The sequence below is a fragment of the Lontra canadensis genome, unplaced genomic scaffold, assembly GCF_010015895.1.
Source record: "Lontra canadensis isolate GAN:19392208 unplaced genomic scaffold, GSC_riverotter_1.0 scaffold23, whole genome shotgun sequence".
In the NCBI taxonomy this organism is placed as follows: domain Eukaryota; kingdom Metazoa; phylum Chordata; class Mammalia; order Carnivora; family Mustelidae; genus Lontra; species Lontra canadensis.
The window spans coordinates 4,580,347-4,605,703 of NW_022631017.1; the positions used below are offsets into that span (position 1 = coordinate 4,580,347).

A 25,357-nucleotide genomic window follows, 5' to 3' on the forward strand; every position below is an offset into this window, starting at 1 on the left:
GGCTCTGATGCCTCCTGTGACCCCAAACCCTTGAAGGCAGCTGGGACAGCTCTAAGAAGTAGGTGCCCAGGGACTCAGAAGAAACCAGATACCAGACGGGGAATAGTATCAGATAAACTCTACTTCGTTCCTTTTGGCCAAGGCCAGACACAAAGTGCCTGAGAAATTTGAGCCTTGGAAGATGGCATTATCTGATGGCCAGAGTGGTCGGGGACGTTGGTAAAAAGCCTCTTGTGTTTGGTAAGCCTCAGGAGTTGCAAGCTAAATTGCCCTCTGTACGCATTGCAAACAGACCCTATAGGGGAGCCTCTCTTCTCCAATGTCAAGAAAAAGTCACGGCAAACCCTCCTTTAACATGTCTGTCCCGCAAACACCCAGCAGAGGGCAGTGTAAGCCAGGCCATGGGAAATACAAGTGGCCGGAGAGTTCACTGTTGCCTTCAGGCTGAGGCATCGCAGGGCCTCAGACAAAGAGGGCGCTGGGAAAATGGGGGCAGAGTGGATTACTGAAACCCAATCACCTTCGAAGACCTTCAGGGGTACGCAAGGGGGCTTGGCAGAGATGAGGGAGAGGGAACATTAATTACCTCAAAACCCGCAAACACTACCAGCACCCAAATCCTCAAAGAGCCTCACCATCCATTCAGGTCAGGAAACCGCTCCCAAGAACCTGCTACACGCAGGGCCGTGTGCTAGGGACAGGGATTCAAAGGTGAGTAGAGGGTCACCTGGGTGGCTCAGCGGGTTAAGCCTCTGCCTTTGGCTCAGGTCACGATCTCAGGGTCTTGGGATCAAGTCCTGCATTGGGCTCTCTGCTGGGTGGGGAGCCTGTTTCCTCCTCTCTCTCTGCCTGCCTCTCTGCGTACTTGTGATCTCTGTCTGTCAAATAAATAAATAAAAACCTTTTTTTAAAAAAAGATGAGTAGAGCTCAGCCCCTTCCATAGGGGAGGGCCTCTGATATGCCACTCTCTTCACCTTCATGATCTTAGTTAATCCTTACAATAGAAACCACGCTGCAAGAGCCATCCCCATTTTACAGATGAGGAAAGACAGACTCCAGGGGGTGAAGTAGCAGTCCAAGGAGTAAGTGACAAAGTTGGAGTGTAAACCCAGTCTCTCTAGATTCAGAGCCAAGAGTCTCACCGCTCCGTGAGCGCCTTCTTAGTATGTGCCCTGAGCAGGGAGAGGTCCATTTGCCATATCCTTACCAGCCAGGCTGTTCCCATCTTAAGCTGCCAGACTGCCTAGGAGACGGTGCTTGTCTCGACAAGCACAAAAATCCCTTTGGCCTGGGTATTGGAGTAACATAAACAAATAAGATTTTTAAATATATGTAACATATACAATGGAGCGCCTGGGTGGCTCAGTCGTTAAACATCTGCGTTCAGCTGGGATCATGATCCCAGTGTCCTGGGATGAGTTTTGCATGGGGCTTCCTGCTCAGTGGGGAGCCTGCTTCTCCCTCTCCCTCCCCCTACTTGTGTTCTCTCTCTCGCTGTGTGTCTCTCTGTCAAATAAAATCTTAAAACAAAAAAAAAGCATATACAATATATAAAACAGACACACAGAGTAAGGATACCAGCAAATGGAGTGTGAGGCCTGTTCTCTAGAGATCCAGAGTGGAGAAGCCTGAATTTGATGGGGTTGTTGTGGAATTCCTTGAATACCAGGTTTGACCCAATAGAAAATGGTCCCTGCAGATCCCCCAGTGGAAGAAGGAGGCGGAAAGTGGTGTGTGCTCTGTACCCTCATATCCTCCCTTTGCCCCTCCAGGTCCACTCCCCACTGTCCCACCCCACTCTGAGCCCAGAGGCTGACTGGTATGGAATGCATTCCCAGCAACCTTGGGAGGCAATGGAGAGAAGAGAGGGGAGGGAGAGGCAAGCTGCTCAGCTTCTGTGAGACTCAGTTTCCTCATCTCTAAAGGGGGATAATGGCAGTACCCACTCTGAAAGGTAATGGAGAGGCTTAATGAATAAACACACACAAAGCACTTAGAATGACATGCACGCGGTAAGAAGCCAGCAAGCGTGCACTTCTGTTAAGAGCATTTCCTGCTAGGACTGATTTCTATAATGAAATACAAACTCAAATAGGATGCAAGAGGAACTGAGCAGCATTTGGCCTGTTCTCTTGGGGAAGGAGAGAGGAGAGAAAACAGTAGAAGCAATATTCATTGTTGCAAGTTGTTGAAGAGCCAGAGGCCTTTGGGGAGGGAGGAAAGTCATCCTCCTCACCCGGCTCACCACACGCTCTGTGAAGAGAGCTGTTAAATCCCTTTGTGTCCCCAACCCAGGTAGTGAACAGGACCAAAGATAAAGAGCCTCTGGAAGGACTGCCTATGGGAAGCAAATGCTTTCTGGGGCAGATGGGCTCCTCAATACAGACTTGAAGAAAAAAATGTCAGAATGGCTGGGCAGGGAGCCCACTGATCTGGGAAATTCTCCCCCTGGAAAAGGAGAGCCCAAGACAGAACTAGAGCAATCATATATGGTAGATTAGGAAACTAAACACAAGTTAGGGTTTAGAGAACAGTCTAGCTAAAAATACCCCAGCTGAAGTTGTGAAAAAAGGTCATCTGATCCTTTTTATACAGCAGAGGTGTGACAAAGGGGTTACCCAGCTCATACGGGAAGAACCATCTAGAAAATAAAGTCACTCACAACCCAAGCTGGTAGTCAGGTGGGACATCCCACTGAGCTCTGGGTTGCTTCAGGTCCAACTCCACCTTGCTCTCCCCTACAAAGCTTCAAAATAAACAGACTTTCCTGAGGAAAAGAGAAGAGGAAAACAAAAGCCAGTGAAAAGCCAGTGGCTTTGGGCTGATGTGGCCTGAAGCAGAAAATAGTAAGTCGTGGGAGACCTGCTTTCTGCTCAGAGGACACCAGTGAGAGTGCAGGACTTGGTCACATGCTATAATCCATTGGATGGGACTCCTGTCTTTATGAAATATCTAGGCTCAGAAAAACAAGGTGTGTCCATTCCTTACCGAACACTGGATATCAGTTCTCGTTACAAAATGGCAGCATGGTCATTGGTGTTCATCCATGGAAGTCCTCACTTTGTGCTAGGCATTGTGGCGGGGGCTCAAAGCCTCTCACACCTCGGGACAAGCCTGTGCGGTAGGTACAATGAGTATTTCCATTCTCTCTGAAGAGATGAAGTAATTTCCCCAAGGTCACAGGACCTTACAGACCCCAGCCCACACCAGACCTATGTGCTTCAGAGGGCCCATCCCAGGAGCACCTGGCTGGCTGAGTCAGTAAAAGGTGCAACTCTTGATCTCGAGGTCATGAGTTTGAGCCCCACGTTGGGTATAGAGACTACTTAAAAATAAAATCTTAAACCAAGAGACGCCTGGGTGGCTCAGTTGGTTGAGCGGATGCCTTCGGCTAAGGTCATGATCCCAGCGTCTTGGGATCGAGTCCCACATCGGGTTCCTTGCTCAGCAGGGAGCCTGCTTCTCCCTCTGTCTCTGCCTGCCACTCTGTCTGCATGTGCTCGCTCTCACTCGCTCTCTCTCTGATAGATAAATAAAATCTTTAAAAAAAAAAATCTTAAACCAAAAAAAAAGTGGCTCAGTTGGTTAAGTGACTGCCTTTGGCTCAGGTCATGATCTTGGATCCCAGGATCCAGTCCCTCATTGGGCCTCCTGTTCAGCGGGGAATCTGCTTCTCTCTCTGACCCTCTCCCTCTCATGCACTCTCTCTCTCTCTCATTCTCTCTCAAATAAATAAATAAGAATCTTTTTTTTTAAAGATTTTTTATTTATGTATTTGGCAGAGAAAGAGATCACAAGTAGGCAGAGAGGCAGGTGGGGGTGGGGCGTGGAAGCAGGCTCCCTGCTGAGCAGAGATTCCCGATGCGGGGCTCCATCCCAGGACCCTGGAAGCATGACCTGAGCCGAAGGCAGAGGCTTAACCCACTGAGCCACCCAGGTGCCCCAATAAATAAGAATCTTAAAAAAAATTTTTTTTGGCAACTGGGTGATGGACGTTAAGGAGGGCATGGAATGGAAAGAGCACTGAGTGTCATATAAGACTGATGAATCACTGCCCTCTACCTCTGAAACCAATAATACTCTATATGTTAATTAACTGATTTAAATTAAAAAGAAAAAAAAATTCGGTGGTGCTAATACTGACTCACCAGAGTTCTGTCCTTACATCTCACATGCCCCAACTCCATTAGTACTCCATCCGTATATTGCAACCACGAGCCCAGGTTGACCCTAAAACTGGGAGTCTACACTTTCCTGAGAATCCAACACTGACTCCCTCCCTGGAAACCTCTCAGATAACACTGAACAATGACACCAGAAAAGCTCAGTGCTGATCAAAGGCACAGAGAGGCTAGATCATGTGTGTGTGCGTGTGTGTGTGTGTGTGTGTGTGTGTGTGTGTTGTCCTGATGCCAATGCCACTGCCCATCCCAACATCTGAAGGAGCTTCGGTGGCCCCAATACTCCTTGCCTTTCATCCTCACCTTATTCGTCTTGGAAGCCCTTCCCTACTTGTTCTTTGTTCAGACCCCACCATTGCTTCCTTCCCTCCCTAGGCATCAGGCGCCTGCTTCATTTAAACTTTTGCTTTCTGCTTCTGCATTTTGGTCTTTGCATTAGTCATCCATTGCCATAATACTGCTCTGTGACAAACTTCCCCAAAACTTGGTGGCCTACCACAAGCATATATTTAATCACTCATGAATTTAGAGGCCAACAAGGTTCAGGCTGTGGGTCAGCCTGGCTCCAGAGAGCAGCTCAGATTCAGGTTTGCTCCCTGAGACTGGATCTCATTCTCCTGGGATCAGCAGTTTCCCAAGGCAGGCTCTTCTCACATCCAGTGGCATTAGCACAAGGGGGCTGGGTGAAACAGCACGCTCTCACTTCCGCCCATATTCTGTTGGCCAAAGCAAGTTACATGGGAAAGCCTAAAACCACTCAAGGAAGGACAGATACTCCATCCATACCAGTGGGGGGAGATAATACAAAATCACGTGACACAGGGCGTGGCTATGTATTTACAACAAGGGGAGGGCGCTATGAGTTGAAAACGTAATTTAAGCCGATGAAACTTCATCTATCCTCAGTAGTTCCTTCAAAATATGGAGTGGGGGGAGGTTGCGTCTGGGTGGCTCAGTGGGTTAGAGCCTCTGCCTTCTGTTCAAGCCCTGATCCCAGGGTCCTAGGTTTGAGGCCCGAATAAGGGTCTCTGCTCAGCAGGGAGCCTGCTTCCTTCTACCTCTCTGCCTACTTGTGATCTCTGTCCGTCAAATAAATAAAATCTTTAAACACACACACACACACACACACACACACACACATCAGGGGGTTTGAGGTTGTTGGTCCCTGTTACTTTATTTATTTTTTTAATATTTTATTTATTTGAGAGAGAGAGAGTGCGCACAAGCAGGGGAACAGCAGAGGGCGTTGCAGAGGGAGAGGGAGAAGCGAACTCCCGGCTGAGTCAGGGAGCCCCGTGTGGGACTTGATCCCAGAATCCTGGGATCATGACCTGAGCCTAAGGCAGACGCTTGACTGACTGAACCACCCAGGGGTCCTAGTCCTTGTTACTTTCAAGTGGAGGGAAATACACTTTCTCTTCTGTCTACTCCTACTCCTGCGACAAAATTGTGATCCAGTTTTCTGACACCTGGACCGCTTACTGGGTTGGTTCTACGCAGTGTTGGCGAGAGTAAGACCTCACTTGCAGGACTGCCTGCTTCCACCAAACCAAATGTCCTCACGATTCTCATGCTCTAGAATAAGGCATGGGCACGTTCTCCCAACACACTCCAATCTTTTCAAATTCTGATTCTGCTTTTTTCATTTTCCAGAAACCCTCTAAACCAGATCTGCCTTTCTCCCGGATGAAACAGGTCTTTAAAAAAGTTCCAGATGTTCCTGGCTCAGCGACACAGGATTCCGATTTAAGGAAGGAATTGGGGCAGGAACGAGGCAGAACTGCATACTTGACACATTTTTCTTCGAAGCAGAGACGCTTGAATACAAAACCTTCGTATTTAGGGAGCAAGCCTTTCAGAGCAGATGAAGAAGAAAAATTCAGAAATCATCACTGTTGGAAACAGCATCCTTCAAATGTGGCTTCTATTTATTCTAAGAGATGGCATTCAAACCACTGCTGAGCACTTAACCGAATCCTCTTAAAGGGAAGGAATCCAATGACTACTGTGACAGGCAGGAGCAGTTCACTGGGAAGCCAGCAGCTCCTGTTACTCATCCCAGAGACCAGGATCTGACACTGAAACATGAGTGGCAGAGCAGTTTCTCCCGGTGATGATAGGAAATGAGAGAAAAATCTATGAGGACAGTCTTCAAGGCACCCGTGCTGGCTGGGGACTGTCAGTGCACAGCTGGACATTAATAAATTTACACCAGTAAAAAGAAATGAGAGGCACATTGTGTCTGGTCTCAGGGCCATGGGCAGTCCACTTCATATCAGAAGTCCATGGCCCTGCAGGAGGTCCCGGAGGCGTCAAATGCATAGACAGTAGAATGCTGGTTCCGGGGCGCTGGGGAGGGGTGGAGGGGGCTGGTGTTGCCTGGGAACAGAGTTCCAGCTGAGATGGACGAAAACGTTCTGGAGATGGGTAGTGGTGTTGGTGGTACAACAGTGCCACTGTCCTGAAGGCCACTAAATTGTAAAACAGGATGGTAAGGATGTCATGTAGATTTCACAATAAAAATAAATTTCTTGGGGTGCTGAGTGGCTCAGTGGGTTAAGCCTCTGCCTTCGGCTCAGGTCATGATCTCAGGGTCCTGGGATCGAGCCCCATGTCATGCTCTCTGCTCGGCGGGGAGCCTGTTTCCCTCTCTCTCTCTCTCTCTCTGCCTGCCTCTGCCTATCTGTGATCTCTGTCTGTCAAATAAATAAATAAACCCTATCTGTGATCTCTGTCTGTCAAATAAATAAATAAACTTTAAAAAAAAATTTTAATTTAAAAAATAAAAAATAAATAAATAAGTAAGTAAAAATAAATTTCTTAAGCCTGTGATGATTGGAAAATCTACCAAGCAGTTCATCTAAATGCACTTTTCTGCACCTATATTATATTTCAGTGACAAGGTTTAGAATGGTGGAGGGGCACCTGGGTGGCTCAGTCTGTGAAGTGTATGCCTTCTGCTGGTGTCATGATGCCTGGGTCCTGGGATCGAGTCCCATATGGGGCTCCCTGCTCAGCGGGAAGTCAGCTTCTCCCTCTCCCCTGCTCCCCCCCACTCATGTTCTCTCTCAAATAAATAAATCTTTTTTTAAAAATGTGGGGAAATAAATGTGAAGATGAGAGACACAAAAAAGTCCTGTGAAGAAAGTGAAACCGGGAACAGGGACGGAAAACGTGAGGAGGAGGCAGGACTCAGGACACTGGGCTTGCTAGCCTAGGCTGCAGATTTCACTTTCTCCTAAGAACATCAGGGAGTAATTTTATACTTTCTTTTTTTTTTTTTTTTTGCAGGGAGCGATTAATTTAATATTCAAGTACTTAGCACAACGTGCCAAAGACTTACTGTTCAATGTATTTATTATATCAAAGAGGACACTGTTCATTCCAAGTAAATAGAAGCCTTCTTACTTATAATTGAAATTTTGTTTCAGCAAAATTCAAGGGCTTTTTGTTTTGATACTTTATTTATTTTGTTTTAGGATCTTTTTTATCTGGCATGGTTTTGCATGAAAAACAAATGTGATAAGTGTTCCTTAAAAGTCAAAGAAAAACATTTTTTTAATTTAAAGGATTATTTATTTATTTATTTGAGAGGGAGAGACCATGCAGAAGCAGGGGGAAGGGCAGAGGGAGAGGGAGAAGCAGACCCCCTCACTGAGCAAGGAGCCCGAGGTGGGGCTCAATCCCAGGACCCTGAGATCATGACCTGAGCTGAAGGCAGATGCTTAATTGGCTGAGCCACCCCAGGCGCCCCAAAGAAAAATATTTATATGTATATGTATATACATATATATGTGTACACATATATACACATGTATATGTATGTGTGTGCACGCAGTTGAGGGGGACAAGTTTCCTTAAAATAAAATTTAAGCAATTTTCTTAAAAACCCATGACAAGCCTGGGTGGCTCAGTGGGTTAAGCATCGGACTTCAGCTCATGTGATGACCTCAGGGTCCTGGGATTGAGCACTCCCCCACCCCAGTGAGGGCAGGCTCCAAGTCTCCATGCTCATTGAGGAGTCTGCTAGTCCCTCTCCCTCTGCCCCTCCCCCAGCTTGTACTCTCTCTCTCAAATATATAAATAAATAAATAAGATCTTTAAAAAAAGAAAATCCATGACCATATACTGTTAAATTTTGGCTTTGACTTAGGGCTCATCTAAAATCAGACCCAAGTCCTAACTCTGGGGACTAGAGAGGTAAGGAAAAAGTCTAGGGTGAGATCCCAAGGAAGCTAGCCTCAAACCCCAGTTTGGGGAAAGACAGCTCTCCTGTCTGCTCTGCTCTGTCTTTACCAGCTTCTCCTCTGTGTTTCTGCAGCTTACCCTTCTACCCCAACTACCACAGTCCGGATGCTTCCCCTGAGTTCATGCTGTCTGGGGAAAAGAAAATGTCAAGTGTCTTTCAGGCATCGATATTTTGCAAGACTGCTTCAAAGTCATTAATTACTGCCTTTCCTTCTCAGGCTGCCAAGTGCCATCTAATACCTTCGATTTATCATTCTGTACAGTCCCCTGCTCCAGTGGGGGTAACACTGTCACCCACAGAACTGACAGCCAGAGTTAAAGTACTTACCTGTTATCTACCTGCTTGTCGCTGAGGGCAAGAGAGTGAGCCAACTAGTGATTTCGTGAGCCCAGATTTAACTCGTGAGGCTCCCGGCCACTCGTTCAGCTCTTACTGCTACTTAACAATGGAAGAACAGACACTGTTAGGTAAAGACCCTTCTGATTGCTGGATGACATATCCTAGGTAATGTCTGCTTACCCACGTCCTACCCTCAAGTTTGTGGAATGTGTCCCACGTGTGGGATGATCTTGGAAGAAGAAGGAAAGGAGAAAGAGGGACACTGAAGATACTCATTTCATCAGTTACATTTCGCAAGGCAGAGAAGCCTCTGAGCGGGCTTGTCGGCTCCAGCTTCCATAACACACAGATACTGCTCTCTTCATGGAGAGTGGAACACTGCCAGGAGCTAGAACAATGGCCCGCAAAGCTTCCACTCAGCCTGAAGACTCTGCTCACACGTCCTCCCCAGAGAGCTTCTCCTGATGCCCCAAGTTGGGGTTGGGTGTGTGCCCACCAATGCTGATCCCTTTTTATATCCACGTGTTCAGCTCTCGGGTCCCTCCACAGCCCCCACCTGACTACGAGCTCCCGGAAGGCAAGGACTCTGTGGGCGCGTAGCAGCCATTCCGTGTTTCTGAGACCACACTGAATTTACATCCTCTCCATATTCCATCAACCAAGTAGAGTATAGTTCTTTTTCTGTCAGCATTTAGAAAGTTTCCAGGGATGTTTCCAAACAAGGAAAGTTGCCCTATTAGGCCTCAAACCCTGTTACTGAACTCTTTTCTAAAATGCCTCGAATATTTCCTTGATTTGTTAACAAAATACAGTGCTCGCTTTGGCAGCACATATACTTAAAAAATGTTAACAAAATACAGCAGACTTAATGTAGCCTTTCCTTGACATCCTGGGGGTATTCATTGGCTTGTGAGACTGGCTGCTCTAAGGGAGACATTTACCATGGCTTAAATGAGAAAGCTTGTTCTCCTGCCCGGGACAACACAGGACTCCACAGGATCAAGGTGAAGCTGTTTCCATCCCTTGCTGTTATCCCTGGGGGTTTCCCTTCTCATGACCCTGGCCCCTAAGACCACAACCCAGCCCATGGAGAGGAAGAGGCAGAGGGCAGAACTTGTGAGATCAGTCACATCTCACTTCTTCTAGTCCAGGGCCCAAATTAAGCCACTTGGCCATGCTTAGCCATAAGAGAGATCCTGCAGGTGCAGTCCACAGGAAATTTGGGGGGTTCTAGCACTAAGAGAGAGAAGGGGATGGTGAACATTGGGGACAGCTTATAGTGTCTGCCACAGCTGTCTTTTATAAATTTTCATCATGGCTCTATTCTGAACCATGCAGGGCTGAATCCTAGCAAGGACCCGGCCTGCTCAAGGTTGTGGGTTCTTCTGCTCCATCACCATTTGGTGTTACGAACATGCTTGCTTCTAGAGGCCCCCACTGTTAATGTGCAGAGAGCTGGAAAACCAACAAGCCAAGCTTTTTAGAATTACATGTTTTAACTTTTTTTAAGATTTTATTTTATTATTTGACAGAGAGAGACACAGCGAGAGAGGGAACACAGGCAGGGGGAGCGAGAGGGAGAAGCAGGCTTCCCGCCGAGCAGGGAGCCCGATGCAAGGCTCAATCCCAGGACCTCGGGATCATGACCCGAGCTGAAGACAGACGCTTTACTGAACCACCCAGGTGTTTTAAACACGTGCGTGCATGCACGAACACACGCAAACACACACTCAGCCGGGAAGTTGGGAGAGGTGGTTGAAAAGTTAGGCCTGGGAGCCAGGCTGCTTGGCTTCAAAGTCCTGTTCTGTCACTCACTGGCTATATGTCCTCACGCAAGTCACTTAACCTCTCTCAGTATCTTCATCCATAAAATGGGAACAATAATAGCAATTTACCTCATTGGGTAGTGAGGATTAACTAATTATTCTATATAAAGCATATAACCTGGCACATAGCAAGTGCCCAATAAGGGAAAGCTATTATTATTAATATGAAATAATTTACTGATTGTACAGGCTCTGAGTGAGGATTGGAAAGACCCTCCTTTGAACTGAGCTTCTCGTGCTTTATGGCAGCTCTCCTCTCTGCTCAGGGGATCTTTTTCCTCACCCGCGTGCTCTGGGCTGGGCCCCAGATGGCTAAAGCTGCTAGAAGCCAAAGGGTCAGAGCAGTGAGTATCAATGGAAATTGGAATCAATTTGAATTTTGATATGTTTTATCTCACGCACATCCTGCATGCATTTTTAATAGCGTCTCAGAGACAATGGAGTGAGCCGATATCAAATGAAAATTGCATTAATGTTAGGATTTCTAATCCTGTGTTTGGATTTCCATTCTCCTGACCTCCTCGCAGACAGACAGAGGCCCCATTTCAAGAAGGAATAATGGAAGTCTGTGTTCTAATTTATTCAGTACATTTTGCGGAAGGGCTTCTCATCCGAAGTCTCTAGACGAAAGCCAGAGTGACTAGCTCTCCACCCCTAAAAGCTCAAGTGACAAGGAGGGAGGCGCAGGGAAGTCAGATCCTCAGGCAAGTGAGCGGATTTGACTCCCAAGAACCACAAACATCCCATAATGCCTGCATCCCCCAAATCCCACAAAGGCTGGGGTCTGCCCAGATATCTTTGTGACGAGAGAAGCATGTGGGTGGGCGGCCTGCTTAAGATTCTCTCTCTCTCTCTCCCTCTGCCCCTCCCTCAAAAAAAAAAAAAAAAAAAAAAGGCAGAGTCTGTCCATCACAGCATAGTGCTGGTCTTTATGACTGAAATTGTGATTAGTCAGAGAATACCAAAACCCTAAAATTTCCCATTTTTACATGTTCCATACTTTAATTTTGAATAGGAATCCATGTACAAAGATTGCAAAATCAAAAACTATAAAAAGTTATACAAAGCAGGCCTGGCTCCCACCGCTTCCCCTATCCAAGCAGGCCCTCCCTCCACCCCATCCCAGCAGAAGCCACAGTTTCTGCTTGTGAATGCCTTCCAGAGCCAGCCGAGCAAATACGAGTCTGTTTTCTGTTCATCCCTTTGTGCACAGCACTAGCATACATTACGCTATTCTCTTCACTGTTGGAGGTATTTTCATAGCATTACATACAGAATTTCTTTATCTTTTTTTTTTAAAGCAAACTCTGCCCCCAACGTGGGGCTCGAACTCACAACCCGAGATCAAGAGTCACATGTTCAGGACTCCTGGGTGGCTCAGCTGGTTAAGCCTCTGCCTTCAGCTCAGGTTACGATCCCGGGGTCCTGGGATGGAGCCCCGCATGGGGCTCCTTGCTTAGCAGGGAGCCTGCTTCCCCTTCTGCCTGCTGCTCTCCCTGCTTGTGCTCATGCTCTCTCTCTTTGTCTGACAAATAAATAAATAAAATCTAAAAAAAAAAAAAAGAGTCACATGTTCTATCGACTGAGCCAGACCAGCGCCTCCAGAATTTCTTTCCTCTAGATTCCCTCAAGAAAAGAAAAAACACTACACAGGACCCCTGGCCATGGTCAAGGCAGGTAAGAAAATAGCTTGTTATTTGTGCAGCCCTAAGAAAACTGCCCAGGCGCTTCCTCCAATGAGAATTATGGGTTAGTCAAACCCACCACTGAACAACAGGCCAGGGCTCATGGATGTGCTCTCTGTATATTGTTAAAATGAAAACCACAGGCCCAAAATGGAGTCACTTAGGTTAAGGCTCCAAGTCAGTAAACCCAGACTTCTTACCCAACCTAACTGCAGGCTCAACCCCCCAGAAATGTGACCTCTCACCAGTATAACACAGGAATTTCCTGGGCAGCCCTAAGAAATTTACTGATAGACCCCTTGAGTTCCCCTTAGGAATGCGACCTTGCCTAAAACAATGGATCCTTTGCTGATAATTTCCTTTTATTTTCTGCTCCCTCTCTACCTTTAAAAACATTTCCTTTTCTGGGGCCCTTCGGAGCTCTCCCCTACTTGCTAGATGAGTTGCTGTCTGACTTATGAATCGCTTAATAAAGCCAATTAAATCGTGTTTTTTTTTTTAAAGATTTTATTTATTTGACAGAGAGAGACACAGCGAGAGAGGGAACACCAGCCAATTAAATCTTCCAAATTTCTGGGGCACCTGGGTGGCTCAGTGGGTTAAGCCTCTGCCTTCAGCTCAGGTCATGATCTCAGGGTCCTGGGATCGAGTTCCGCATTGGACTCTCTGCTCAGCAGGGAGCCTGCTTCCCCCTCTCTCTCTGTCTTCCTCTCTGCCTACTTGTGATCTCTGTCTGTCAAATAAATAAGTAAAATCTTAAAAAAAAAAATCTTCCAAATTTCTGCAGCTGAATGTTTGTTATGTTTGTTAGGTAACACCTTCCCCTGACTTCTAGCCCCTTGTAGCACCAGAGTATCTCTGGCCCACAACGGAAAGGTGGTTTCCCACCCAACACAACCTCATCATTCACAACCACACTTCAATGAAAGTTTCTTACAATACATATGCACTTCTGAAATAGAAAAAAGCTAACAAATACTATTCTTCACATACAAATCAGTAAGGGATGTTGCTCCATTAACACGTGGCCTACAAGCTCTGTGTCTGTTTCCCCACTGTTTAAAATGAAGATCTCTAAATCCAGCCTATTTCGGATGCATTTCACAATCCGTTACAAATATCAGAAGACTTTACCCCCCTAAACAGTTCAGCATGCATGTCAGCGACTAGACTCAATATTGGTTCAGTGTGTGTTTTTTTTAATTACACACAATGAAGTGTTTTGACACCAGTCTTGACGGACGCCTACAACACCTCAGTTAGCCAAGATCGTGACGATGCGCCTTGTTCTATCTGCCCGTCAGGTAAAGTCTGCTCTTTTAGGAGTTGCAGCTGGGATGGTGAGAGAAAATCCCATCAGACTCAGCGTTAGTGATAAGTGGATACTTGATTTAGCTCAAACCAAAGATGCACTGTAGGAATAGAATGTTACAGAAAAATGCTGCTTTCCAAAGCATCAAAAATGGTTCCATGTACCAGCTGGGAAGGATAAGTGGGAGGCATTGAAAACTCACAGGATTAAAATCCAAACAGAAGCCACAGAGACCATAAACTCTGAAAAGGGTTTGACTTAAATAGTCTGGGTACTGGAGTGGCTATCTGTCTCTACAATCACCCTTTCTCCTTTCTTAGCACCTCCCACCCCTCAGCCATCGGTTACTTTATGTACCTCTGACTCCGGCATGCCAGGGTGTGGTTAAGACGTCATTGAAAATACCCAGAGGATAACTGACTTCAGATGTCACAACCTAATCCGTTGTGTCACGTGAAAGAAAAAAAAATCTGTTAATGGAAGAAATGTAGTGTCTAGAACGGAGAAGATCACGGGTCAAGAATGTGAGAATGTCTCCAGCCCTGTGCAGGGGAGAGTGTGCTAGGTCTGGCCAAGGCAAATATTCCAGGCCTGTATCCAACCAGCTTAAGACAGTGTCAGCCACTAACCCATCACCGTACTCATTCCCCTTGCTATGCTGCTCTGCTCATTAAGCAGGCTTCTGAAGATATTTGTTTCTCAAGCCCACAGGAGAGAAAATGCAATGGCCACTTGCCCCAAGCATCTGATCGACTTGGCAGTTTCAGATCTCACCATTCTGGTTTGTTAGTAACTTCCTGAGAAGGGGCATAGCAGGATCTGGGCACATGCGGGGTGGGGAACACTCAGATGTTTTCATTTCTGGATTCGCAATCTTGAGAACCTAACCCTGAGCCCTGGTACTTTCTTGCCATTTGGAAATCCTGCCCAAGTTGCCAGATGAATTTCACTAGCCCCCACTGCTATTTCGGCTCTCTTGAGCATTAAGTGCCTAAGACAACAGGGACACCAGTAAGTAATACATGTAATCTACCTTGACCTTCAAAGGTAGACTCTAATTGCCCTCCTTCTTTTCTCACTCTCCATACTTGGTGCCCTTGATCCTTTTACTCTTTCCTGTCCCACCCCAGCACCTACGAGCCTCCAGGGTTCTAGCTCCAGGCCAGTTGATCCCTGACATTTTCCCCCTGAGGCCTCTGCATGGTTAGAGGGGTCCTCTCAGCCTCTCGGGGCCCCACTCATTAAAGGACTCTGACTCCTTCACAGCAAACCTTTCCACAGACAAATAAAATTTCCCCCAAGAAAAAGATCACGAAAACTTCAAATACAAAGAGAAGTTGAAAGAATGATACAGTAAGCACTCATCTCCTCACCACCTAGATTCTACAACTGTTAACATTTCTCCGTATTTGCCCTATCCCCATACCACTCATCTGTCCCATCCATCAGTGAATCCATTCTACTTCTGATGCTATTCAAAGTAAGTTACAAATATCAGGACACTCCACCCAATTCCTAAACACTTTGGCAGACTTATCAACTAGACTCAACCTATTCAGGGTTTTTTCTTAAGCCTTTTCTACCCTTCACTCTTGCTATCAAAAATAGTTCATGGGGTGCCTGGGTATCTCCATCAGTTAAGCACCAGACTCCTGATTTCGGCTCAAGTCATGATCTCATGGTCCTGAGATGGAGCCCCACCCCATGTTGGATTCCACACCAAGCGTGGAACCTGCTTAAGATTTTCTCTCTCCCCCTCTCTCTGCCCCTCCCCTCAACCCTGGCTCTCTCTCTAGCTCTAAGAAATATTAAATAATAAAAAAAATTAAGAGTTCAACCCTTATTGTATGTTTAGTGTTTTGTTTTTTTTAATCATATACTGTGTGCTCCTTTCAGTAGCATATGTACTAAAACTAACACGATAAAGATTAGCATAGCCCTTGCACAAGGATCACATGCAAATTTGTGAAGTGTTCCATGTATTAAAAAAAAAAATTACATACTGTGATGATACCCTACATCCATTAGGATGGCTACTATGAGAAAAATACAAAATAAGAAGTGTTAAGAGGATGGGGCCCCTGGTGTAGTGTTGATAGAAAGGTACAGCAACCGGGGTGCCTGGGTGGCTCAGTGGGTTGAGCATCAGCCTTCAGCTCAGGTCATGATCCCGGGGTCCTGGGATCGAGTCCCACATGGGGCTCCCTGCTCAGTGGTGAGCCTGCTTCTCCCCCTTTAACACCCCCTGCTTACATTCCCTCTCTCACTTTGTGTGTGTGTGTGTGTCTCTCTCTCTGCGTCGGATGAATGAATAAAATCCTTTAAAAAAATAGAATGTAGAGCAACCACTGTGGAAAACTAATTAGGAATAGAAATACCGTATGATCCAACAATTCCACTTCTGGGTATGTACCCAAAAGAATTGAAGCAGGGTGACAAAGATACCTGTACACCCGTGTTGATAGCAGCGTTAGTCATAATGGCTAAAACGTGAAAGCAATCCCAGCGTCCAGTGGATAAAGAAAATGTGGGCTATACATACAGTGGACATACATTATTCATACATTATACATACATTATCCTTAAAAGGAAGGAAATTCTGACACGTGCTGCAACCTGGATGAACCTCGAGGACGTTATGCTAAATTAAATAAGCTAAACACAAAGACAAATTCTGTGTGAGTCTACTGGTGTGGGACACTTGGAGCAGTCAAATTCATACAGGAAGCAAGTGGAATGGCAGTTGCCAGGGGCTGGAGGGAATGGGGAGTTACTGTTTAAATGGGAAAAGTTTTAGTTTTGTAAGATGAAGAATTCTGAAGATGGGTGGTTGCACAACACGAATGTCCTTAACACCACTGAACTGTACATGTAAAAATGGTTACGATGGTACATTTTGCTGTGTTTTTTCACTGCATTAAAAAGTGGGAAAATAGCATATGAAAACTTTTGAAACGAGTTTTGACAAAGACATACAACGGTGTAACCCAACACCTATGACGAAAGACCATTTCCATCTCCTAGAAAGTTCCTTTGAGTGCCCCCACATTTTAAAAAAAAACAGATTTTAGGCGTGCCTGGGTGGCTCAATGGGTTAAAGCCTCTGCCTTTGGCTCGGGTCATGGTCTCAGAGTCCTGGGATCGAGCCCCGAATCGGGCTTCTTTGTTCAGCAGGGAGCCTGCTTCCCTTCCTCGCTCTTTGCCTGCCTCTCTGCCTACTTGTGATCTCTGTCTGTCAAATGAATAAATAAAATCTTTATAAAAAAATAAAATTAAATAAAATTAAAAAATTAAAAAACGGATTTTAGAAATCAGATTTTAAAAACTGATGCATTTGAGGCGCCTGGGTAGCGTCTCACTCTCTTTTTTTAAAGATTTTATTTATTTGAGAGGGAGAGAGGGAGAAGGTGTAAGCACGCAGAAGAGAGGGGTGGAAGGAGAGGGAGAAGCAGGCTCCCCGCTAAGCAGGGAGATCCCTAGGGGGCTTGATCCCAAGACCATGAGATTATGACCTGAGCTGAAGGCAGACGCTTTAGAACTGAGCCACACAGGTCCCCTTAAGCATCTGACTCTTGATCTCAGCTCAGGTCTTGATGTCAGGGTCCTGAGTTCAGGCCCTGTGTTGGGCTCCACTCTGGAACCTACTTAAGGAAAAAAACCCAGATGTGTTTTTCCTGTTCTAGAACTTTATAAAATTGGAATCATCAGTATATATTCTTCTGGATAAAGCTTCGTTTACTCAGCATGGTTTTTTTTTGTAAGACATTTTATTTATTTGACAGAGAGACAGCAAGAGAGGGAACATGAGTGGGGGAGTGGGGGAGGGAGAAGCAGGCTTCCCACCGAGCAGGGAGCAGGGAGCCCAATGCGGGGCTCCATTCCAGGACCCCCGCCGGGATCAGGACTTGAGCAGAAGGCAGATGCTTAACGCCTGAGCCACCCAGGTGCCCCTCCTCAGCATGATTCTGAGATTTGTCCATATCGTATATGGGTATGTCCGTCCATGTACAGCAGTAGTGTGTTCTTTCACACAACTAAGTTGTATTTCAACATATGTATACACCACAGTTCTCCTGTTGGTGGACACTTGGACTGTTCCAAGTTTTTGGTTATTACAAATGAAGCTGTTATAAACATCCATGTACAGTGTTTTTGAAAATACGTGTTTTCATTTCTTTTGGTTAAATGCCTAGAAGAGGAATTACTATATCTTAAGATGATGTCATTCTTGATGTGGCTGGATTTAGGTCCACGATTCTATTTGTTTTCTGTTTGTCCTGCATGTTTTTTGTTCCTTTAGCCCTCCTTTCCTGTTTCTTTGGATTGAACTACATTTTATAATTCCATTTTCACTTCTCCATTGGCTTTTTTTTTTTGATACCTTCTTTTCTTTTAAATTTATTTATTTATTTGAGAGAGAGAGAGCAGGAGGAGAGGGGAGAGGGAGAAGCACACTTCCCGATGAGCAGGGAGCCCGATGCAGAACTCAATCCCAGGACCCTAGGATCATGACCTGAACCAAAGGCAGACACTTAACAGACTGAGCCACCAGGTGCCCCCTCCATTGACTTTTTTTTTTTTTTAAGATTTTATTTATTTATTCGACAGAGAGAGATCACAAGTAGGCAGAGAGGCAGGCAGAGAGAGAGAGGAGGAAGCAGGCTCCCCACCAAGGAGAGAGCCCGATGCAGGGCTCAATCCCAGGACCCCGGGATCATGACCTGAGCCCGAGGCAGAGGCTTTAACCCTCTGAGCCACCCAGGCGCCCCTCCATTGACTTTTTAACTATATTTTGTAACTTCTCTTGGTAATTGAAGTGAAATTTACATCACATAAAGTTAACCCATTTAAATGTTCAATTCAGGGATGCCTGGGTAGCTCAGTCGGTTAAGCAGCTGCCTTCTGCTCTGGTCATGATCCCAGGGTCCTAATATCGAGTCCCGCATTGGGCTCCTTGCTAGTTGGGGAGCCTGCTTCTTTCTCTGCCTCTGCCTGCCACTCTGCCTGCTTGTGCTCTCTGACAAATAAATAAATAAAATCTTAAAAATAAATAAATGAATGAATGAATAAATGTTCAATTCAGTGCCTTCACAATGTCGTAAACCAGGACTTCTATCCAGTTCTAAAACATTTCCATCTTCCCAAAATAAAACTCTATACCCATGAGGCAGTCACTCCCTATTCTCCCCTTCCTCAAAACCTGGCCACCACCAGTCTGCATGGTCTCTCTGGATTTGCCTACGGTGAACATTGCATATAAACAGAATCATTCAGTATGTGGCCCTTTATGTTCGGAGGCTTTCAATTAGCATAATGTTTTCCAGGATCATCCGCATGGAATCGTGTATTCATTTATTTCTAAGACAGAGCAGTATATCCATTGTATGGATACACCATATTTTTTTTTATCTAGTCCTTTTCTCCCCCCCGCCCCCAAAATTTGGATTGTTTTCACCTTTTGGCTATTGTGAATAACGCTGCACACTGCTTTATTTTCCAGTGTTTGCTCCATTACAGCCATTCACAAGCATTTTGGTTTCAGGACCCTTTATACTCCTAACACGTACTGAAGATCCCCAAAGACCTTTTATGGGGGAGAGATAGAGATATACAGATATATGATATGAAACTGAAAATTTTTTTAAATATTTGAATATGTTCATGTTAACATGAACAAGATGTTTTTATGAAAAATATATATTTTTAAAATATTTTTTAAAGGCTTCGCAGAGAGGCACTGTTTTATGGTTTTGGAAATCTCTTTAAGGTCTGGCTTAATAGAAGACAGGTGGAGACTCATAATGACTTCTGCATTCAATCGGTTGTGACAGGCTGTTTTGGTTGGCATACAGGAAGTAGGATGCAGCTTATAAACATACATGTTGGCAAAATAAGGCACTCACAGTGCTCCTGAATGGGTTTCCAGGAACCCCCAAAGTCTCTGTATCACACTTAAAGTATTGTGGCTCTAAGGATTTCAGTATATACCCTTAACTTTTCAGAGTCCACCTAGGGTGAATATTACTCTGCTCCTTGTAAAATGTAATAACTTCGCAACTGTATTGTGCCACTAGCAAGCCCATTCTTTATGTTATAACCACATATATGACATATATATTACATAACATAAAATATATATTACATTACATAACATTACTTAACATATATTGCATTACATATTACTGGAGCGATAAATGGAAAGATACCATTACAAAATTATTTTGCTTGAAATGGCTAAATGCTTTTTAAATAAATTAAAGAAAAAAGATAGGCTTTTATATTTATCCATAGTTATCAATCCCAGTGTTCTTCCTTCACCTAAAGACTCAAATTCCCATCAGAGAGTAATCCCCTTCAGCCTGAAGAATTTCCTTGTGGTGCAGTCCAATAATAATAAGCTCTCTTCGTTTTTATCTGAAATTGTATTTTGTATTTGTTCTTCAAAGATAATATACTATCTCTTTAACATAACTTTTAAATGTTACAGGCGAAGAGTCTCTTGCCCCTTTTCTCCACCTTAAAAAAAAAAGCTTCCAGGGATGCCTGGGGGGCTCAGTTGGTTAGGCATCTGCCCTCTGCTAAGGTCAGGATCCCAGGGTTCTAGGATCAAGTCTCACTTGGGGTGGGGGGTCTCTGCTCAGCGAGGAGCCTGCTTCTCCCTCTCCCTCTGCGTCTCCCCCTGCATGTGTGTGTGCTCTCTTTCTCTCTCTCTCTCTCTCTCTCTCTCAAATAAATAGGATCTTTAAACAACAACAACAAAAAAAAACCCCAAAGCTTCCAAAGGAAGAAGAGAGGGAGGAGTCACATGTCATATATACCATGCTCTTGTTTAAGGTTTGTGTTTCAAAATTGGGAAGACGACACCAACTAAAGCTATTGGTTGAGATGAGAGCCTGTATGGATGGGGTTTAGAACTCAAATACTGAGCCAGTTCCCTGCAAACACCTTTACTTGTGCCTGCCCTCCTCCCTCCATCACACTCAGATGGCAGAACCCCACCCCTAATTATGCCCCTAATTATGATCTGTCTGTTCTGTGCTTGCACTTGAACAGCTAAGCATAGATGGAGAAAATCCCACTTGTTGACCAGTCTCAGTTTAAATCCATGGCCTCAAATCTTCCTTTTTTTTTTTTTTTTAAGATTTATTTATTTGTGAGAGAGAGCAGGCGCTCATGAGCATGTCTGAGTGTGGGCAGGGGAAGAGGGAGAGAATCCTCGAGCAGACTTCCTTGCTAAGTGTGAAGCCGTGCTCAATCCTAGGACCCTGAAATCATGACCTGATCCAAAACCAAGAGCCGGAAGCAGCTAGTTGAGGCACCCAGGCACCCCCAAGTTTTTCTGTTTTCATTACAGTATAATTGACATATGACATTGTGTTAGTTCCAGGTGCACAACATAATGATTCCAATATTTGTATACACTGAGATATTCATACACATGATCACCACAATAAATCTAGTCACCATCTGTTACCCCACAGAGTCACAGAAAAGTTATTTTTACCTCAGCTCTTAAATGAGCAGACAATACTGTCAGCTGATCTACTACACTTGCCTAAATCTCCTTCAAGGAGCTTTTCAAGGCAGGGGCACCTGGGTGGCTCAGTCGGTTAAGTGTCTGCCTTGGGCTCAGGTCATGATCTTGGGGTCCTGGGATGGAGTCCCGCATCTAGAGCCCCGCCTCTGACCCTCCCCTCCCGCTTCTGACCTTCCCCTTCCCTGCCCTCAACCCCTGCTCCTGTGTGCTGTCTCTCTAAGTAAATAAAATCTTAAAAAAAAAAAAGAATCAAATGCATTTTTTTAAGGGAGCTTTTCAAGGCAGCGATTTCATCTCTCTCTTTTTTTAAGATTTTATTTATTTGACAGAGAGAGATCACAAGTAAAGAGAGAGAGAGGAGGAGGAAGCAGGCTCCCTGCCTAGCAAAGAGCCGATGTGGGACTCGATCACCAGGACCCTGAGATCATCACCTGAGCCAAAGGGCAGAGGCTTAACCCACTGAGCCATCCAGGCAGCCCAGCAATTTTATCTCTTCACCTCACTACCTGTTCACTAAGGAAGGTTTCCCAGCCCTGCCTCCACCAACTTACTAGCAAGGGTTTCCAGACCTCCTTCCCTTACTACAACAGAAGGAGTATCACAGCTCCTGACTGTGGCCTAGCTCTCCCCTTTGTACTGAAGTTTTCAATCTCTTCAAATACTTGAAAACTTTGCCGCAGCAGTAGTCCCCACACTCTTTATGTTTCTTCTCTGGTCTGGATCATACCTACCTGCACACAAGCAAGCCTTAATGTGGCTGTTCTTACAAAGACACATGGTCTCTTAAGCCCACAGCCCCCTCCAGACTCTACTACCTGTTTTTCTTGCTTCTCTTCCCTGTCAATTCCCTCCAGAGCTGCCTGTATTTCCTGGGTCGGCCTTCTCACCGCCTTGGCCTGTCCTTCCCACCAGCCCACTGAAACTTCTCCCATCTCGCTCAGCCTGCTGGTCAGGTCTCCACTCTCATCTTATCTTGCCCAGCCATCAGCGGCACTTGACACAACTGGCCACTCCCTCCTTCTCCAACATCATCTCCTCCTCTTGAGGCTTTGGTGTGACCATTCTCTTTCCAGTTTTCCTCCTGACCCCCAGTGTCTTCTCAAGCTTCCCTGCAGGACTCTCCCCTTCTGGTTTCTCAGGATGCAGCTGTGGACCGACTGTCTCCGCTTCTGCTTCATCGCAGTCTTCCGTTAGGTGATCTTATCTCATCCGGGACCACCGAGGTACTGGTGACTTCCAAATCTATAGCTGCAGCTCTGACCCACGTCTGCATCCCTAGACTTTTGTACCCATCGGGTGACATCTCCACTAAAACGACTAAACTTAAACTTAATATGTCCTGGAGCACCTGGGTGGCTCAGTCAGTTAAACGTCTGTCTTCAGCTCAGGTCATGATCCCAGCGTCCTGGGATTGAGCCCCACCTTGGGCTCCCTGCTCAGTGGGGAGCCTGCTTCTCCCTCTGCCTCTGCCTGTCGCTTCCCCTGCTTGTGCACACACTCTTGCTGTCAATTAAATAAATAAAATCTAAAAAAAAAAAAAACAACTTAATACGTCCAAAGCAAACTCTTATTTTCCCTCCCACAGACCTGCTCCTTCTGCAAGCTTCCCCATGCCATTGGATGGCACCACTATGCGCCTGGTTCCTTGGATCATAAGTTTAGAAGTGAGTCTCTTCCCTTCTTCCCTGCATCCATCCATTAGCATACAGAGCTGTCTCCACATATAGCTGGAATCCAAGCACTTCCTGTCTCTGCTGCTTCAGTCTTGTCCAGCACCTCTCTCCTGGTGATCAACCTCCTAATAGGCATCCCTGCTTCCCCCTCCTGCCCTCACAGTCCATCTGCTCGCAGTGGAAAGATCTTTCAAAAGCATAAATCAGATCATGTCACTCCTGTGCTTAAATGCTTCTAATGGAGGGGTGTCTGGGTGGCTCAGTTGCTTAAGCATCTGGCTCTTGATTTCAGTTCAGGTCATGATCTCAGGGCGAGAAGGAGTCCTTCTACATTAACTGTACCACTGGTGAAAAAAAGAAGATTAGAGTAAGCATCTCTTTTTAGAAAGATTCCAACTAATAAATGAAAAAGAGATGACAGAGTGTGAATATCACCATGTTCAGCGAATAAACAGATACAGGCATCCTGTAGATAGATAACCGGACCTCTGGTGAAAGAGTATACCATGTAGAGTCTCGCCAAAGTGATCCAAACCTGTGTCTGATTACCATTCTGGGTCCACGAGCTAATTCGATTGAAATAAGAGAGGGCAGAAGAACATGTTAAGTGAGTTGAACATTGAATATGCAGTCAGCAAAAACAGACTGCGAAAACTCCTACACACTATAAGAAAAAGGAGGAGATTAGGAAGGAATCCACAGATAAAAAGACTGAAAATGCATTTCAAGTAAGCTTTTTAAATATATCTAAGGATATGATACATCTAAAGGGTGATAAAACTATAAAGATAACCCAAATCGTGATTACTATGCAAGTCAGGGGAGCAGTCACCTTTGGAAAGAGGAAGGTGATTGGGTAGGGGGAGTCCAAGGAGGGCTCCTAGGGTTGTTGCAAAGTTCTATTTTGCGATCTGGTTGGTGGATAAAAAGATGTTTGCCTTCTAATAATTAAGCTGTACATTTGGTTCAGTCGACTTTTCTACATCTGTGTTTTATTACGTGATTTAGAAAAAGTATATATTAGAAAGAAAAACCACCTCTAACACAGGGGTTAGGCTTTTTTTCCCAAAGGGCCAGATAGAAAATATTTTAGATTTTCCTGGCCAAGAGGCAATTCGAGGACAGGTAGGTACTTATAACCATTTAAAATGTAATTATTTAAAAAATGCGTAAGGATAAACGCGAGTATTGCAACACTGAGGGTCCACTATTCGCTGAATTCCGGATCTCAGGAGGCTCTCATCCGTGGAGCCCCATCACCCGCGACCCCATGTCCTCGCTCGGTTCCGCTGGCGTCAACTCCTCTCCCCTGCTCCGCCACCGCTCCCCTAGACCTCCTTGTCTCTTAGCAACAGGAGGATGCAGACGCCACCCTCGCCTGGACCCGAGCTGGAGCGGGTGAGAGGAAGTACGCATGCGCAAGAGGAGCTCCTGGCTCCACCCACGCGCTCAGGGAGAAAGGGGAGAGCCCAGGAACACCCAAGCCCTAAGACCCCGCCCCAAGCAAACGTTTGTGTCCCGATTCTTCCCAAGAGTTCTCTGTCACAGTCACTCAAGGTGTGGTCTAGTAGGCTAGGAACAGCAACAACATCACCTAGGAGCCTGCTAGATATATAGAATTTCGAGTTTACCCAGGCCTACTGAATCAGTGTGTCTGCATTTTAAACAAGATCCCAGAAAATCCCTATGCATACTAAAGTTTGACAAGCATTGCTTTCACAATCCAAATAAGGCAAAGCCATAAATAAATAAATAAAACTAGGAATACCTCTTATAGGCTGAACTTTTAACCTCGACACTGAAAGACAGCTTTTATGATGAGGAAGTTCCCAAAGCTGAGTTCCCTATGCTCAGTAAGGGTAAAAATTCCCTTGTGTCTCCTCTGACCATCAGTCCAGGACAGAATGCATCACTGACCTCAGGTTCCTGCTCTCAAAGCAAATAAGGAAATCTGGAAGGACCATTTCCATTCCCAGATTAAGGGCGTCGCTTCTCATGAATAAGGTGAAAAGAGAAGGCTCAAAGAATGGGCATCTTGGACCTACCACGATAAGTTAAGTCAAACAACATAAGGGCAATCTCAGACCCAGGGAGGGAAGTACCCAAACCCAGCTGAACAGCTTCCAGGAAAAAGAATCAGTTTGCATTTTAAACCCCAAAATGAAATTCTTTTAAGATTATTTATTTATTTATTTATTTGAGAGAGAGAGAGAGAGAGAGCGCATACAAGCAGGGGGAGGGACAAAGGGAGGAATAGAGCAGACTCCCCTCTGAGCAGAGAGCCTGACTTGGGGCTCAATCTCAGGACCCCAAGATCATGGCCTGAATCGAAGGCAGACGCTTAACAACTGAGCCACCCAGGCACTCCCCCGCCCCCCAAAATGGAAGTTTTACAAATACTAAGAAAGATGGTCCGTAGTACTGAGAGAAGTTCCCAGGTCAGTAACTTCCCAGTCTGGTGAGTTCTCTCCATGCATATCTATCCTGAGAAACTGCAGACCTTAAGCTTCACTTCCTCATCTGAGGACAGTGGCAAATCAGAACAGATACATTG

General features: G+C 45.5%; 1 non-coding gene across 1 annotated transcript; it reads left to right on the forward strand.

Moving 5' to 3' along the window:
- Positions 1-15,476: 15,476 nt before the first annotated feature.
- LOC116870624 lies at positions 15,477-15,578 on the forward strand. Its single transcript, XR_004383269.1, has one exon. It is a non-coding gene; the product is annotated as a U6 spliceosomal RNA (small nuclear RNA).
- The last annotated feature ends 9,779 nt before the right edge of the window (positions 15,579-25,357 follow it).